Source organism: Molothrus ater, chromosome 3, assembly GCF_012460135.2.
Source record: "Molothrus ater isolate BHLD 08-10-18 breed brown headed cowbird chromosome 3, BPBGC_Mater_1.1, whole genome shotgun sequence".
In the NCBI taxonomy this organism is placed as follows: domain Eukaryota; kingdom Metazoa; phylum Chordata; class Aves; order Passeriformes; family Icteridae; genus Molothrus; species Molothrus ater.
This window is the reverse complement of record NC_050480.2, coordinates 10,147,755-10,161,237: the sequence shown is the minus strand read 5'-3', so window position 1 is coordinate 10,161,237 and position 13,483 is coordinate 10,147,755.

Sequence of the window (13,483 nt, the reverse complement as noted above, 5' to 3'; positions counted from 1 at the left end):
TTTCAAAGTCTCCTACCACCAGAGATTGCATTTGTACATAGTCAGGAATTGGTCTAAAACTTACATTTCAGATCTTTAGAGTGTGTGAAGAACTTTTAATGATGGCTTAATTGGGGAGCAGTGTGGGTATGAGCAACTGTTATGATGCTATGTAGGATAAAGAGCCATGTCATTCCTGCCTAGATCTACAAACATTCCTGAATTTCCTCCTGAATGGGAAATGAAATGTGCTAAGTGAAGAAAAAAAAATTAAAATATCAAACCAAAAATCTTTAATAATTTTCTCTTTTCCAATAGATTTGTGTCAAAGGTTCTCTTGTACACACTCTAGTGTAGTTTTTTGAAATGCTTTCCTCTTTCCACATTAAGGGATTTCAGGTTTGACTTCAACCAGAAGAAAATAATTTTTTAAGCCATGGCCAAAAAATATACAGGGGAGAATCCCAAAAGCCCAGCTCACTTTAAGAAAATGGTGATTTTGTTTTGTCTCTGTTAACTGGTAAACTGCAAAGAACACAACATCAAAGTCTCATAAACACTTTTAAAAGTTACATTCAGCTAAAAAAAATTTACTGGAATACATTTGACATCTCAATGGTATCTGAAATATAAATCAATATTTTAAGCTAAGTAAATCTTAAAATCCTGCACTTTTCCTGGAACTGAGTAATAATTTTAATGACATTAGAATGCTTAAATTATTTTGGTAAAAGCTTATAAATATGGAAGTCTAAGCATCTTTTCATAGATAATAAAAATCAGAAGAAAATACAAATATGTCATAATTTTAAATAGAAGCTTAATTCTATAGGGCCTAGTTAAGAGCTACACATTACCACACAATTACTCCTATGTGACAAAATACCAAAATCAGACTGGTATTTTTGCCCTGTTGTTTTGTCTCACTGACAATGTCTAACTGAACCCATTTCCTTCTCTCCTGACCTTTGCTTTCATCTCCTGTATTTTCACACCTCTTTCTATGCATCTGAAGTTATTCTCGTTGCTCAATCAAATCTGGGGTCTAATGCATAGGAATAGAGTAAAGATGCTTTTCTCCAGGGTAATAAGTAACTTTTCTATGTGGTTTTCTTCCCATAGAGAGGGAAGCAATTGAAGTTTTTGAAATTGAATTTTACTGAATTTAGCCTTCACACACTCACTTCTTTAGCTCAGATTTTCCATAACCCTCACTAAACCTGATCCCAGAAATTAATTACCACATACCATCCTTTGAAAGCACACATTGGACTAGCCAGGCAAGAGGTTTGAGATTAGCAGCCCTTATTTAAATAAGCAACACAGCTTTATCTGCTTACCAGGTGCCCCACACAGTAAATTCACTGAATTAAAGCCACCTGACAGCAGATAAGGCAGCTGATCCTCGTGCTGCTCACGGGCTTCTGCTGCATTACTGAAGAATCATCCAAATAAACTTCTGCTGTTCCAAGGAGTATCCTGAATGACTCCAGAGCAGGGGGGTTGCATGCTTCAGGAGGGTTTTCATTAAGCCTAGGGACAGACAACACCTGCTTAGATTCCACCTTCAAGCTGTGCCACGTGAAATAAAGCCCTGGATCCCAAATACAGGGAGTGTGCTGATACTGGGAGCTGGTTTAGGATTTGCATCCAGCTGAGCAGCCTTGGCTTCGTGCACACAGAAAGCCAGTCAGGATTTCTCACTGCCCTACCCTTCCTGAATGGAACCCAACTCATTAAGAGTCAATTTGATTCAATTACAGCAGCAAGCCAAGTTCCCAGAAGACAGAGATGAGGCTGATAAGGCCTTTTGAAAGCACCAAATCTAGACTGCAATTATGTTTTACAAGGCTGCTCTTCAAAGAGCTGAGCTTCCCAGAGGAGGTCTCTGCAAGGGGGCTTGGCTCTTGCAGGGGCCCCAGCCCCACACAACACCCAGGTGTTAAAGGTGTAGCTCTGTCCCCAGTATTAGCAACTCCAGGTAGCTTCAAATATCTGCAGCCACGAATTATCTGGGAGACATTATGGAACAATGGCATTTTAATTTTTTTTTTTTCTAATGACTGGGATTGCATTGAAGAAGAGCATTTCTTATTCAGTACCACTGTCCTAACAACGTGTGCTTCAGCACTGATTTACATCTCTGACTGGCTGTGTAAATTACACTGCACACAGAGGCTCAGGTGCCCCTAACACCCAGTGGAAGTTTTCCATTATTCTGAGTAGCCAAGCAATAAATGTGTTTTAATTGGAACCAGAATCACATACTTGATATGACCAGCAGTCCCTTTTGCAGTGATACTGGGTGCCCATGGTTTGCATTTAGATCCAGGCTTCCCTGGAGAGTAGAGGTGAGCATGTGAGCTGCAGCTAAAATTAATATTTCCTCCTTCTGAACACTGATATTGAAGCAGAAAAATAATCTTATTCCATGACTCACCCCTCTGACCTGCATCCTCCCCAGCTAACAAGGGCTGGGGGAGAGACACTCTGCTACTCATTTATTGATGCTGCTCAGAGATTCCAAACTTCATATTGTTGCAGAAGTTGCAAAGGCTGGTTTTGATTTAAAGAAATCAAAACCGTTTCTGGCACTGACAACTTTACCAGCCCATCTTTCACTCCTGAAGGGTTCAAGGGAAACCCTCATCATCCTGGTAAGAGCCCTCAGTCTGACACACAGCTTCAGCCAAAGATCCCCTTTTTTCTAAGGGTTGAGATCAGATCAAGCATCTCCTCGTTATTTTGCAGTTTTAAACATTTTTCATCTGCATTAAATATCTTTCCTCCTAAATGCTGGCAGTCAGGTGCAAGTCATGGGATTCCAGGGTGAATTACCCTGCAGTAACATCCCAACCAACCTTCCTGAAATCTACACCTGAGACATGTGACAAACTCTTTTCTGTGTAGTGAAGAATTACCCTATCTTCAAGGAATAGCATTTTCAAGATTTGGGGCTGCATAGTTCTCCAGACCAGCCCAACGTGCTCACCCTGTTATTAAGTTAATAATAAAATATTAAAAATTTAATCCTTTGGTATTAGTTACTTCTGCTGCACTATTAAAACTGCACCAAAATAACATAATATAGAGGAGAATCACCTCCTCCATGTAGAGGACTCAGTGGTTTAATTCACATGCCAAAAATCTTCCTCAACTGACAGACTGTTGGCTTCATATAGACACATATTATTAGAGGCATATTGCCTGCTAATAATAAAAAAAAAATATGTGAGAAGTGGAGCTGTAAATCATATTCATGGCTCATTACTATCTACAGTCCCACTTAAGTGTTACACTGTGGTTTTCTACTCCTACTCCAAACAGTTTTGGACACCTGCTTGCAACTAGAATTAGATTGAAAACTCTGAAATTGGACATTGCAATGTCCAAATGTACCACTAAACCTGTAGAACTGTATCTGATGATAAATCAGTGAAAGTCTAAAAACCCACACTGAAGCAATGATGACCATCACCAAGGGGTAGAAACTTTCTTAACTTCTCCAGCTTTGCACACTGAGCAGCAACAAACAAATGTGTGATGCAAAATTACCCTCACATTCCTGAGCTGCTCCTTTATCCTGGATTGTTCTTATTTTATTTCAGGGTCTTGTGTATCCCTAAAATAGGGGGTTTTTCCCCTTAAAAATGATGGAGAAAAAAAAATGATCCTTAAAATAAGGGTTTTTTTTCCCTTAAAAATGATGGAGAACTGACACAGCCCATTTTTTTCCCCAAACATTGCAAACAGAAATCAGAAAAAAAATGCAGTATATTCAGTACTGTAAATATAACCTCAAAAATTGGTGGTGGAACAAATGAGACAAATTTAATTTCATTTTCCACATTTGCTCATTTAGCCAATAAGCAGAAATGGAACTCAAATTAGCTTATTAGAACCACTAAGCCAATACATTTCTGTTCTGGAAATAGGTCATGTGTCTCACTTATGAAGAGTTATTAAATAGAAACCTTTCTCAAAAAAATCTCTTAACAGGTTCCCAAACATGACAAATGAACTCATAAATCGGCACAATATTCATAATACCTAAAGAATTATTGCTGTTGTAGTCTCAATGCATTCTTTTAGTGCATTCCAACTCCATTAGCATCCAGACTGCCTTACAGCTGGCAGGATAGGGCAGGAAAAAAATCACCTAACAATGGAAAAACTATACAAAATGTCATTCAAAATGTGGCATTACATGAAAATGGGGTGGGAGACTCCAAGGTTACCTGACACAAGGCTTGGGGCATGGAATTTCATCCAACATCCATATTGGAACAGGCCAAAATGCCTGTGTGCATTGCCTGTGTGCCCATTTTCAGCACCTTCAAGGCCAACAGGAAAAAGAAGGCATTCTCATAAAGAAAATATAACTAAAAGATTCAGTGCACAACTCTGTTATTTTTTTTCACTAAATTTTTACTGCAATAATCATAAATTTTTGGTTTTTTCTGCCACTTTATCCCCCAAGGCAAAACTAATTTGTCCTAAAGGATCACACAGTGCTGGTTTCCAACTCTGTGGTCTGGTCTAAAAACCAAACTCAAACCCCCTCCCTGAATTCTGCTGGGTTTCATGGCAAACAAATTCTTTGCAACATTGCTATTAGGGACAGGACAAAATATTTCAGAGATGAAAATAAAGGTGTAGCCAGTGATGAGACAAAAGACAAGCACATGCCACTCCCTTCAGGAGGCACAGCAGTAGAAATCACAGCTAAACTTATCAGTACCTGATTTCTTACCCCCAGAATTAAGGCACTTGATTTTAAATGCACTCACTACACCCACTCACACTGAAATGTGGAAGTTCCTGCAAATAAGAAGAGGCAATCACTTGTGCAAAGCAGCCAGGATTAATGTTAAATTTACCATCTGATGATGTTTAAGGAGCACTTAGAACATCATTCTCTCTGTGTGTTCATGAGAAAATGCTGGTTTTTCTTATTAATTAGAATTTCATCGGATGGGTATAAATGGTAATTTGAAGCTGTAGGAACTTTTTAGGCCTAGGCATGGGATGGAATGGTCTGAGTATGTGGGGAGTAACAATTTAGGTCACACAGATCTTGCCAATAAAAACTCCAGATTAACAAGGGGGTTTAGTTCTGATTTACACCATAGGTGGTGAGCACGGAATCATAGAAAAGATTCCTTATTTACCTTCACCTTAAAGAGGATGTTAAAACATTCTTGCTGGTACAAATCAAGATATAAATCAATATATAAAAAACACCTGCAAATTGCCAGGTCCCCAAAAAGCAGTCACTGAAAAGAAGGAAAAACCCTTAGGATCACAGAATCATAAAGGTTGGAGAAAATCTCCAAGACCACCAAGTCCAACCTTTGACCAAACACCACCCTGGCAATTAAACCACAGCACTGAATGTCACATCCAGCCATTTACTGAACACTTCCAGGAATGGTGACTCCAGAGCCTCCCTGACAACCCTTTCCATGAGGAAATATTCCCTGATGTTTCACCTGAACCTCCCCTGGTGTATCTTGAGGCTGTGTCCCCTTGTCCTGGTTGTCTGGAAGAAGAGGACAGCCAACAACACCTGGCTGCACCCTCCTTCCAGGGATTTGAGCCTCCTTTTGTCCGGGCTGAACACCCCCAGCTCCCTCAGCCTCTCCTCATAGGATTTACTCTCTAGATGCTTCACCAGCTTTGTTGTCCTTCTCTGGACATGCTCCAGTGTCTCAAAATCCTGCTAAAATAGCAGAAATCTAACTACAGTTTTGGTTTGGTGGGCTGCATTTCTGGAGTTTATATAAGCACATGTCTGGGGGGAAAAAACAAATAAACAAACAAACAAAAAAACCAAGCTACTGCTAGAAGTGTTTAAAAGTAAAATTCAAAGTACTGGCAGCCAAAGCAAGGAGTTCACCAGAAATAGTCTGGGAGGGAAGTTAAGAAGCATCTGTTGGAAGAAGTCTTGTAACTCCAAGGAGTCTCTAAGGTACCCAAGAAGTCTTAGGTTTCACTGCAAGATCAATGAAGAATTAAAAGAAAATACAAGTGCATGCAGAACTGTCCAGAAATCAGCTGAAGTTCTCCTGGTGCAGCATTTCTCCTCCTTCAGTTTTTGCTTCCAGGAGCATCTCCTGCTGCCAGCTGGGGTTGCTGCAGGGGTTCTGGCATCACAGGCTCTTGTCAAACATTTCTAAATTCAAGGAGCAAATAAAAGGGGGAGAAAAAATGAAAATAATAATAACCCATGTAATCTTTCCCATTTTTTGTCCAAACATGTGCCTTGTATAACACAAGGAGCATTATCAGCTGAGGATGGTTGAAGATTCCCCTCTTCCCACATCCATTTAAGCTCTCATGGACCTACTAGGAGAAATTAAAAAGGCAAAATCTTGCAGCTGAGGCAAGGGGTTATTCTCATCTGATAAGACTTCTAGACACTGCTTGTGAGGTCCCCAGGACGAGGTGAGAGATGAGAATTTGACTCCATGTTCTCAGAAGGCTGATTTATTATTTTATGATATTATATTATATTAAAGAATACTATACTAGAACTATACTAAAGAAAGAGAAAGGAAACATGAGAAAGCCTAGCAAGAATGATAATAAAATCTCATGACTGACTCCTCAGAGTCCAACACAGCTGGCCATGATTGGCCACTAAGAAAAAACAATTCACATGGAACCAATCAAACATTCACCTGTTGGTAAGCAATGTCCAAGCCACATTCCAAAGCAGCAAAGAGAGGAGCAGCAATCCTTGAAAACAATATTTATTAAATATGAAAACAACAATTATTGTTTTCATTCCTCTCTGAGGCTTCTCAGCTTCCCAGGAGAAAATCCTGGGCAAAGAGGATTTTTCAGAAAATATCATGGTGACCCACTGCAGGCTTTCCCAGAGAGACCAATAACGAGTTATCACATGGCAACATCATGAAATGAGATGCTGCAAACCTCAATGTGCCCTGCAGCCCTCAAGGAGAGAAATTTGGGGTGAAGGAAGAAGTAAAACTGCCCCTGCAGGCTCTCTTTCTTCACTTATTGAGAAGCTTGTAGAGCAACACCTAAAGGGCCTAAATATATTCTGTACATTCCACTTTGTTACTGAAAAGGCTGTGCAAGATTTCTGCAAACAGGATTTTTATGGGTGAGAACACAGGTCTAGACAAAAATCTCATGAGGTATTATTACACTGTGTTTTATTATACAGTAAATATTTTTATTCTTTTTGAGAACTGGATAAGATGAGGTGAACTGAAGCCAGTGGTGCCAAGAAATGAGCATTACCACTTCAGGAAAATACCCATGCTAAGCATCACATCACAGGAGACTCCAGCAAGGGCAGAAGTAAATTGTCTCTGAGTGAGGATTTTGACAATCAAATCAGTCTGGAAAAACAGAAGCACACAGAATTTAGCACACCCTGTGAAGCAAAACCTGCTGGGCCTGCTCATGCCTAAAGTTTAAGGTAACTTCAAGGTTGATCTTAATAAGAAAATATTAAATATCCCTGGTTGGACATGACAGACTGTTGAGGGTAACCCAAAATGTTACTGTGCTCCATAGCTCTTTGTGTCCAAAATTGTTACTGTCTCCTCAAGACCCTGCAGGACACAGATGCATGTATATATATATATATTTATTTATTTATTTATTCATTCATTCATTCATATTTATATTTATATGGTATATATGTTATATATTACATATATTTATATAGATGACATATGCATATATATAAATTTTAAAGTGGCACTTTTATAGTGCCACTTGACAAATTTTATTTAGTTTATATACATGCATACATACATATGTATATTATATATATATATATTTATTTGTATATTTATATATGTATATATGCATTTTCTAGCAAGATCTGGCTTGAAGGAGAAAAGCTGGCAAATCTCAAACCAATCAGAAGGACAAATGCTCTATGAAACCCTGTTGCTTTGAGGACACAAAATACCTACATTCAGTAATCCAAGCTGGTTTGACAAAATTCCTGAATGCAAAGAGCTGCTGCAGTTTCTCCAGTATCTCTGGATTTCCCCATCAGAAACATAATTTTCAGCTTATTTAAATGAATCATCATGAACTAAACCTCACTTCACCCAGCTGCTGTTGATGTAAGAAAAGTGAATCTGATGACCACACTGGCAAGCTAGAGGTGAAAACCATCATCATACAAATAATGCCATGGCCCAAAAGGTCTTCCTCAGGATCTTCTGCACATTCTGGATGGGGGACCAGGAGCAGAATCTGTCTGGGACTGTGTGGCACCAAGGTCAGGATGTTTGGGCTCTTTCTCATTGCTCCTGTTTCCAGGAGCCAGCAGCCCCCTGATTTTTTGGCCTCTGTAGGAAGCATCCTGTAGCAGAACTGTGGTTTGGTGTAAAACAGAGTTAGCAGGAGCAGCAGAGAGGGGACAGTGGATGGACCTCAGAGCTCACACATCACACTTCAGAGATGTACAGATCCTGGAGATGGCTGGGAAATATTGTCCTGCACCAATGGAGCAGGCCAGAAAGATGCAAACAAGTGATGGCCCAAATTCCTGCATTTCTCTTCAGAGAGAAAAGCAAGGCACAACTTCCCAAGAATATTTCTGGGTTTCACATTCTCTGAACCTCAGAGAAAGAAAAAACAATTCTTATCTCATTTACTCTCTGTGTTGTTCACAAGTGGAATGCAATGTGGAAGATTGTTTACCTGAAGGGAATTGGTGATTGGATTCTGATGTGAGTGTTTTGATTCACTGACCAATGGAATCCAGGTGTGTGTGTTGGGACTGTTGGCTGACAGTCACAAGATGCTGGGCAGGGGAGTGCAGTTGAGTGCTTGGCAGATTCAGTTTAGATATAATGTAATAAAGTGTAATATAATATAGAATAATAGAGTATAACAAAGTAATTAATTAGCCTTCTGATAAGATGGAGTCCTCCTTGTCATTTCTCCCGGACACTGGGCAAAAATATCACTGATAATATCACTGATGATATCACAGATATCATCTGTAAACTTAGAGATGAACAGAGAACCAGCCTATGGGCTCCACTTCAGAGCTCCACAGATTACAGGCCAATATATTTTATATTTTATTTACAACAGCATGGCAACACCATTCTGGTGCATTTCATTAATCTCCCATGGCATTTACACTTGGTAATGCTGGGCATGCTGCCATCAGTGCAGAAACATCCAGTTCATACCTGAAACATCTTTTACTTGGTTTACTCCAAGGAAAAAACCTCACAGATACCACTCAAGCTTCCAGCTGTTCCTCTTCTCCCTTACTCCCCATTTCCCCACTGGGATCTCAAAGGGATTTATGCCTGCAGAGGCAAACAGGTTTTTTTCCTTCTCAGCATCTTTTATTTTATTTTTACATCCTTCTAAACATTTCCAAAACCAAAACAAAGCCCACTTTGCCAGCTGTGCTGGAAATTGGACTTACGGAGGAACCCCAGGGGGATGAGTCCATTTTTCAACATGGGGTTACAATGGACAGAGGAGCAGGAGCTGATCAGCTTCATGATGGGGAAAATGTGCTCAAAAGCAGTTTATCTCTACAAACACATGTATTTCAGGTAGGAAATAACAGGGGAAAAAAATGGTGAGTGACCTGGCATTGATATGCAAAAAACATTTCTGCCTTGTCTGGTGCAGATTGGAGGATCATCAACACCAGTACCCACATCAGGAGCAGCACAGCTTCTCCCAGCCTGAGATCCTGCTCACCCTGAGAGATTCCTGGAGCTGGCACAGGTAAAATACAAGTGAAAACACATCAACACAGAGAACAGTTCCAACACCAAACAAGATTTGAAGTTAGGGGGTTGTAGCCGGAATTTCTGGGCTATTTTGAAATCCTTTTTCCTAAAACATGTTGAATTTTTCCTAAAACATGTTGAATTTTTCCTAAAACACGTTGAATACAAATGACACAGTTTCAGTTTTCATGTCAGCACTTTTATCCTTGCAAGAATGCATTATGCTGCTCTTGAAGATGGTTTTCTTATCAGCATGTGGCTGCATATGACTCCATGGAGTTCTCAACAATACCTCCTATTAGAAAGAGATATTAGCCTGAATCTAAATACTCTGCTCAACTTTCTTTATGGATTTTAATCCATAATACATTATATTTCATTGTAATTATTTGCAGGAACATTCTGACTAGCTCAGTACACTTTCACCACTGGAGCATAATGGAAAAAATAGAATTTGTCCTACCATCAGAAATATTTCTACTCAGTTTTATAGAAGAACAACACGGATTTTCCCAAAACACAGGTGGGGAAATGGAAATTTATTCATAAAATGTTTTGTTAGATGTGTTAAAAATATATGGATGTTAAACTAATTGGAATAAAAGAGTTTTTCACCTCCCTCTTCTCCACTGAAACACAGAGACAGTTTTGCAGCAGGCACACAACAACTTCATGGTTGTAGTGGATACTTCAACTTATGAAGCCCATTGGCTATATTCCAATAAATTTCCAAAAACTTAAAGTTTTCATTGGTATTCCTTTTAATCCATAAGAAACATCTGCATTACTCCACCCTCCCTCCCATTTCATCAAGTCCTCACTATGTATTAGCATGTCATAAACTATTCTAGCAGGTACAGGGGGTTTGTTCAGGTTTCTTTTCTAAGGATGTTTATCAACCTCTTGGAATTTCCATGCTGGCCAGGAGTTCCTTGGCTGGGCACCACAAACTCGTTGCCCACGCTGTTCCTCTTCCTAAAGCACACCAGTGAATGCTGCCTGGCTGATTGCTGCTTGTGCCTGCTTCAGGGACAGCAAACTCAGCACTGTGAGACCCTGACACAACCACCAACTCTCCACAGGGAGAAATATTCCAGCTGGCTGCCCTTTTGAAACTGAAACTTCCCCCTGAAACTGTAGCTTTTCCAATGTGAATATTCCAGGATTGACAACCACTGTGTTTGCTCTTTACATTCCTGTCTTGTGTCCCCCTAACTCCAAACTGTCACAGACATCTTTTATGAAAAATCCTTTCCTTAGGATTTTTTCTCCTGAGAAGCTGAGAGGCCTCAGAGGAAAAGAAAAACAATAATTACCTGCTGCTGTGGAATGCAACAGGTGCATCTTTGATTGGTACACATTGGTTAATTTTAATTAATGGCCAATCGCAGTCCAGCTGTCTCAGACTCTCTGAGAGTCACGAGCTTTTGTTATGATTCCACTTCTTTCCTTGCTAGCCTTCTGATGAAATCCTTTCTGCTATTCTTTTAGTATATAGTTTTAATATATCATTTTATTTTAATATAATATATATCATAAAATAATAAATCAGCCTTCTGAAACATGGAGCCAAGATTCTCATCTCTTCCCTTGTCCTGGGACCCCTGTGAACACCACCACACCAAACAAACAAAGGAAAGCTATTAGAGAGAACTTCTTTGGAGCTATCACGAGATAGAAATAAAAATCCATGGTAAAACAAACAGTGTGTGGATTCTAAAGAGCAAGAGCACCTCAAAGAAACAAACTCATGCTAGAATGAAAGACAGATTCATTCATACTTATATCAAATACACTCTGAACAAACAGCAGTGTCAATTATCACTGCAATGGTAATTTTTCTTTAGGGAAGGAAGCTTTAATGAAAACCACCTTAATCCACTGAGTAATGGTTTTCAGTTTCTTAGGTTCTGCTGACACCAGGTGGCACAAAGGGAAATAGTCTCAAAGCAATAAATATCTCTGGTCCTGCTGCTGATCTCATCTCACCCTCTCTGAGTCAAGATTTGCCATTTCTATTACTACAAAACCAAAACACTCAAAGTTCTGTAAGAGATGCCTTGGAAGGCTTTTACAGGTTAATAACATCTGCCCAATGAACTGTCCACCCCCAAGTGCTCCAAGCTTTTGCATACAGTTGTGTTAGTGCAGAAGGGTTATTAAAAAGACATACATATGCTCTATACAGCCAGAGGCTTTTCAACCACCCTCATAAAATGAGTCCCAGTTCTTAAGAGGAAAAAAATTCACCATCATACCTCATCTGGCACTGGTCAACATCACCCAGATAAGCTAAACACAAGAGGAAGAAACACTTTTCCACGAACAGGAAGGTACTGTCTTACACAAAGTGTAAATCTCCTCTCCTTAGGTCACAACTGAGGCACATTCCCCACACACCTATGTGTTGGCAACATATTTATTAAATCAATAATGATTTTTGGGCCTGGAAATACAAGGAGCAGCTCTAAAATATGGTGGGTATTAGGTTAAACTCACAAAGAACAAAAACATATTCAGATACTGCTGGCTGCAAATACTAAACTGTTTATTAAATCAGAGGAGCTCTCAGAAAGGCATTTCTCACAGAGAACACTGTGGCACTGCTCAGGATGGACTGGCAGCCAGAGGAGAGCAGACACTTCACACCAGCTCAAAAGCTGCCTGGGGAGGTCTGTGTGTCCTTTGCTGGGCAGGTACTGAAAGGAAGAAACTCCACTAGAGTGGGGGTGCTCCATGAGTGAGCATCTCTAGTTTCTAAACTGTGAGCTTGGCCACTGGGTACTTACGTCAACAGTCATGCTATTTGGACTTTGATTACTGCATTTACATCCCAAGATAAAATACTCTGATCATTTTTCCAGCTTTGTAGAAATATCACTTATTCTGACTATTCCATTCTTAAAATCCTATTTTTCAAACTATCATAGCCCCTAGGGCCAGTATCTGAATGGAGATGTTGGAAAAACACCTGCAGAAGTTTTTTAGTGTTATAATAATTGTATTTTCTGGTTTTTAGCAGTCCATGACAATTAGCAGCACATTTCCATTGGAGGTGTCTTCTGTTGAGAAAACATTTTTTCCTAATATCAAGCAGAAGAACAAGGCACAGGAATTCATGTGTCCTGATTTTTGCTTGCAGCTCTCTACAAGCAGAAAAGTCCATGGATAAATATCCAATTTCAAAGCCATGTGACTGCACTTGGAAAAGTGGCCTTGCCCAAGTTTGGCTGCCAGCAGAGTAAGATAATAACTTTTGTTAAAGTAAACAGTACTTTTAAATGAAATGGGCTTGGCTGGTTGGTGGGTTTTTTGAAACTTACTGTGATGCTTAAAAATACTCTGGGCACAGGACAACAGGAAGCATGTGTCCCAAACACACAGCTTTTCCTTATATCACATATAATGGATGTGGCATTCACATTCTGTGAACAGAGAGAGACATAATTCTCTCTCACAGGATTTTCTTGGAGAAGCACAGGGAGAAGAGAAAACAATTCTTTACTTGCTGCTTATGCTGTTTTTGCATGTGGAATGTGTTAGGAAGATTGTTTACCTGAAGTGATTTGTCAGTTGGACTCTGCTGAGGATTGTTTTGTTTCTTTGGCCAATTGGCTCAGAGCTGTGTCCTGGCTGTCTGGAGACACTCACAGGTTTTTCCTCTAGTATCCTTTTAGTATAGTATAGTAACTCTTTAATATGGTATAATGTAATAGAATAGAGTCCTAATAAAGCAATTATTCAGC